Genomic DNA, 6,000 nt, shown 5'->3' with positions numbered 1-6,000 from the left:
ATATGGGCATGTGGATGGATCAACCACTCTCCTGCACGTCTCTCCTTTGGCAAGGAACTGAATCTTGGCATCTTAGTTTCTACACTTGTTCAATGGGCTTTATTGCACTTAATTTGTCTACCTCATAGAGTTTCTTTGTTAATCATCTGTAAAAAATGCAAGTCAGGCTGGGCCGGTGGCTCACACCTGTAATCCCAGCACATTGGCTGGCCGAGGAGAGTGGATCACCTGAGATCGGGAGTTTGAGACCAGCCTGACCAACATGGAGAAACTCCATCTCTACTAAAAATACAAAAAAATTAGCCAGGCTTGGTGGCGCATGCCTGTAATCCCAGCTACTCGGGAGGCTGAGGCAGGAGAATCGCTTGAACCCAGGAGGTCGAGGTTGCAGTGAGCTGAGATCGTGCCAATGCACTCCAGCCTGGGCAACAAGAGTGAAACTCCGTCTCAAAAAAAAAAAAAAAAAAATGCAGGTCAGGTTGTGTCACTCTCCTTTGTTGAAGCTTTCCCTGAATCTTTTTTGTGGTTTTCTATGAGTCTTTGAACAAACAAACATATCCTTACGATGACTTCAGGGCAGCACATGAGCTGGCCCTGTTTCTCTCACTAGCCTTCTCCTTAATATCTCCTCTTGATAATGACTTCTTTTTAGCCACCACTGGCTTTCTTTTAAAACCTTGAATTCACCTTAGCATATCTTTCTGAGAGAGGCCTTCTGACACCTGACATCCGGAGCTAGGTTCCAATCCTCTGTCGTGGTGTGTCCACACCCTTACCATTCTGCACTAGGTGTGGTCTTACCTGACATGTGCTTGAAGAGCCCCCGAATGCCTCCTTCACCAGACTCATCTCAGTCGTGAGCAACTTAATTCTTTATCTGATTAGATGATATTAGATTAAGACTGATCTTTTCTCCAGACTCTCATCCCCATCAGGGAAGGGCTGAGCTCTGACTTGTTGACACAGCCCTCCAGAACCCAGTAGACCACCAGACATGGAACATTTCTTAGGTGAATGAAGGAAGAGAATAAGATGATGCCGGCGATACCCAGTGTAAAACGGCAAACACCACTTACATGTAAAATACTAATTTCATGTGTTTGAACTGATCAATCACAGAAGCAAACACATATATGCCATTTTTGTAAACATTTTTACAAGTAGAGATGAACCCATGGGCCAGCAGGAAGGCTCTTCCAGGCAAGAGGTTAAGGAATTGTAGCACAATTCCCCATGGTTTTGGAATTTGATGTCTTTTTAACAGAAGTGCCTCAGTGTTCTATTTCCAAGGAAACTCATCAATCGTAAGTGCCAGAAATGAAAGATTTATTAACAAAAAAGAAATTCAGATAATATGTATATTTGCTATTACAGTCATCATGTTTCTTATTTTGAGGACAAATGCCTTCTCCAACTCTGTATTAACATTTTAAAACAATATTCATTTGCATTTTACTTCTTGATAGCACTTAACATCTGAAGGATTAGGAAGGAATTGTTCTAGCTGATAAGTATTGAATTAAACTTGGAGAAACATTTTTTATCTGATGACCTTCATCATGGTGAATCTGTTTAGGTTTTAGAGCAAATCAAATTTTTCAAAGTACTCTAGAGAGAGGTAAGAAGATAGGGTATTTATCTCTGTAATAAATTTTGGATTTTAAAGACTTGTTTAAAACTTATTTGGCATAAGTCAGTTTAAAACTCAGTCTTTAAATTTTCTTTAAAAATGAATATTCAGTAAACCATTATGATTCTGAAGCAGAATAAAATTTGTTTAAATTCATAGATGAAAGTTGGTTTTGTAAGACTGTAGTTTTCTTTCTGAAAACTTCCATTATGGGGCTATCTCATTGGAAAATTGAATCACAAACAACCTTTCCCATTATATCTAAACATATACATAAAGTTGTTTGTTTGCACAGCATGACAATGGAAAAATAAAATGAAGCATTCTGAGCTAAATGTTTGGAGGTGATATCACTCCTTGAGAATTTACAGCTCAAGTTTAGGGCTGTTCTACAGGAAAGCCATGTGTTTTACAGACAAGACCATTTTTTTCCTTAATAGGTGGTCAGTTTCTGCAACAAGTAAACCAGAACGATTTTAGAGGTAAACAGAGAAGATAAGAAAGAGGGTGTCCATGTGTTTTTTTCCCTTCTGTAAAGTTCAGATCATGCATCATCTCTAATGAGCTTGATAAAGCATAGCAAGGCAAATGTGCCATAATTCATCATGTTTTCCGTTTCAAAAGTGACAGACAACCTACAGGAAAAAAAAAGTCTTTATTTTGTAACAATAAGAAAAGGAGGTGAGATAATCACATTTAAAATAATATCTGCAAAGGAACTCTGAAAGTCCACATCGAATATGAAAAATTGTCTTATATTGGGGTTTGTTTGGTTGACATGATGCCAAAAATTCCCGTGAGTTCCTGTAAGCAAAATGTTTGCTTTTAATATTTAATCCAAATCTAGTAGAAAAAATTTAAAAATCTTTAAAAATTTTGACAGAGAATGTGCTCTTATTGTGAGAAATGGCAATACTTGTACTCGTTAGAAAGGTTCCATTAGCTTTCACTCAATGCTGTTAAATATTACAGCACAAAATGTCAAAAGGTTTAGATCAAATTTATTCTGCAAAAAACCATAATGTGCTTATAGTAATTTTCTGAATGTTTGCCTATTTCTAAAAATGGTTCAACAAAATAGCATCTCAAAAATGCATCTCTTTTTGGTCCAACCATTTTCTTTGGAAATCAATGACATTTTCTTATACCATGGACCTGAGTATCTTAGACCTCACACAGAGACAAGAAGAGTTGAGACCCAACTAAATATATAGGATATAATCACATCTTTAATGCCTCAAGTCATTCTGCCTTATCTGCAAGTAAGTGAGGGAGGATGGAACATGGTTTGGTCACTATAAGAAAAATAAAAGCTACTATCAAAAAGAAATGTTAATGTTTTGCAGTGTCTCAGAACTACAAACACGCATTTAATCACAAAATATGTCACTTTTTATAATAACTCAAGAAGTCCATTTGTCTTTACTAAGAATTTTAAGGATCATGTTTATTTAAAGTTCTAATCTGTGAAGTAATGAAGAAATAACAGGAATGGTATGTGGGATAGTAACTTTTTCTGTTTAGAATATAAGAAGTGTATTTACACAAAGACTTAAAATATAGAAACACATTTGGTTCTAAATAATTACAATTAATGAAGACCCTGAATCTTCATATTGAGGTGCCGGGGTCAAAGGCTCTGGGGTTAAGATGGAAGCTGTTCTTTATAACTTTCTTTGCACATTAGAACACATCATATTTGGTAGATTTAGAGGAAAAAGTCTGGTGGGACTTAGAATCACTGAGTTTATACAGTATGACTAGACGTACACTTGCAGAGCAAATTCCATCATTGTTATATCCTTATGTATAAAACAATATCTTTTATATATAGCAATATATTTTATTTTATACATGTGAATATTAAATATTCTGTTTAATAACATTCCAGTTATAACAGCTCAATTTACTTGCCACTGAGTTATTAATATGCCACGGCATAGCAAACTTTTTTTTCTTTGGGTACTCAAGAGCTTTTTATTATTGTCTTTGAGCTTTTTAACAGAAGAGAAAGAAAAAATATGATTATTGGCCAGAGGCAGTGGCTCACACCAGTAATCCCAGCACTTTGGGAGGCCAAGGCGGGTGGATCGCTTGAGCCCAGGAGTTGGAGACCAGCTGGGGAAACATGGTGAAACTCCATCTCTGCAAAATACACAAATATTAGCTGAGTGTGGTGGGGTGCACCTGAGTCCCAGCTACTTGGGAGGCTGAGGTGGGAGGATTGCTTGAGCCCCAGAGGCAGAGGTTGCAGTGAGTCGAGATCACACCACTGCACCTCAGCCTGGGCAACAGAGCAAGACCCTGTCTCAAAAAAGAAAGGTAAAATATGATTATTTAAATTCATCTAGTCAACCCAAACTTATTCTATACAATGAAACAGCAAATTGAGTTTTCCTCTCAAAAGTTTATTCATTTTTGTTATTGCCCCAAATAGCATTCCTTTAAGGACGATGGCATTTGCTTCCTTCTTCCCTGCTCTCTCAAATAGAGGTGGTTGAAAGCCCTTCCAGAATTCCCTTTCCTGTTTCTCCTACTACTTTAGGATCACCACAGAAGATGAAGATAGAAAAGCTTCTCTAAAACATGGCTCATTGTTGAAAATGATAGATTTTACCCAAGGGGACTAATCAGTAATATGCCAGCCTCATACCAAGGACTGGGGACATTTTCTATCATGGCAGACTCTCTGCATGATAAGTTTTTTCAGTTCTCAATTCAAGGGAAGACCTTTGGTTGACTGCAGTGCGTATGCTTGACTGTGTTATATTTCAGCTGTTTCTCCTTTTCCTTCTGACCCCCTTTCCTTCCCAAAGACCATAATGTTCTTCTTAGATTAGGAAAATAGACACTTGAAAATTTGATCCAGGGCTCATACTTAAATGATTAACTCTTTCTTCTGATGCCTAAATACTTACATTTCTTGATGTCCATACCTTTTCACAAATGCTTATTATTCCTTCTTACTTACTCTTCTGTGAATAAAGTCTGATGGATTTATCTTTTACCATTTTTAATGAATAAATGATTTAAACCATTACTTTTCCTTACTTTTGTATGTATTGTCAAAGACCACTAAATTATGTGGAACTGCAAAAAGGTTTTTGATATGATCTCTAGACTCTCATAGGATTTGAACTAAAATTCACAATCCAGGGTTTTAAAAAGAAGAGGAAAAACAGTAGTCTTAGTTTTTGACTCTTTTAAATAATACTCAGTTTAGAATTAAGTTTAACACGGCAGAGTTAAATATCTAATGAAAAAGATCCACTGGAGTACGTGGTGAAAATTTTTCTGGAGATAGTAGGCTGAAAGGGGTTGGCATTTTATACACATCTTTGTTGATGGAGCTGGATTGACAAGGTGACAGTTTCTCCACAGTTTCCAGAAAGACAAATCATTATTTTTATGGGGAGGGAAATAGGGTTGGGAAGGCACATTTCACAATGATACAATCCATTATTTGAAGATGTTAGTATCTGGCCTCTCCCCCATTTAATCAGAGGCATTGGGTCTTTCTTCAACGTTTCTGTAATTTTTTGGGGGGAGGGTGGGTGGGGGGATTAACCGTTTCCCAGCCAGATCTGCCAAAGGGTTATTGTCAGCCAGTCAAAGGAAGCTGGCATCCCAATACACTGGCAAGGGCTTGCCCATGGCTCTTTTTCTCCACCTGTTAACTTCATCACTCTCCAGGTGTGGTGTGAATGGAGAACATGTGGCCCAGCAGTTGCCAGAGGGCATGTTTTCTAAGCTCAAAGTCAGAGGCCACTGGGCTGAGACTGCCAAGCTTTGGAACATCAACTGGGATTTAGTTGGAAAGGAGTCTATACAGACGGTATGGCTAGTGCTTGCTAATCTCTGAATTGTTCTTAAGTGGAGCCTTTAGGACGGACGCCCCGCTGCCCTTTCCATGCTTTGATAACAGCAGTAGTAAAGGCAGAGTGCAGATAGATCATCATGGGTTAGTCTATAATGTCATATCCAAAAAGAAACAGAAAAAAAAATATCACCAAGCTCTATTTCTGGCCTCAGCATTTGGGGAATTACCAAATATTTGAGCTTCTACTAATTCAGGCAGCGAAACTAATAATCCAGCAAGTATCTGTGTTGTTTTGCAGAAGGCAAATGCTCTGGCTGGGATATCCTATCAGACTGTACCATTCCCAAACCAGGCAACAGACAGCCTTTAAATGATCCTGGGAAGAAGTAGAGGCTGGCCAAGGTGTTGTAAGATTAAAAGAAAGTAAAATAAAAAAATTAAAAAAATTAAAAAACTTCCTTTTGTGTTAAAAAAAAAAAAGCATGTTAAAGCTAATTTTAGTTAATGTTCTGAGAGGAAACACAGAAAAACCAAAGGTGTTGGCCTTCCG

This window comes from Pongo abelii, chromosome 16, assembly GCF_028885655.2.
Source record: "Pongo abelii isolate AG06213 chromosome 16, NHGRI_mPonAbe1-v2.0_pri, whole genome shotgun sequence".
In the NCBI taxonomy this organism is placed as follows: domain Eukaryota; kingdom Metazoa; phylum Chordata; class Mammalia; order Primates; family Hominidae; genus Pongo; species Pongo abelii.
This window is presented reverse-complemented; position numbering follows the sequence as displayed.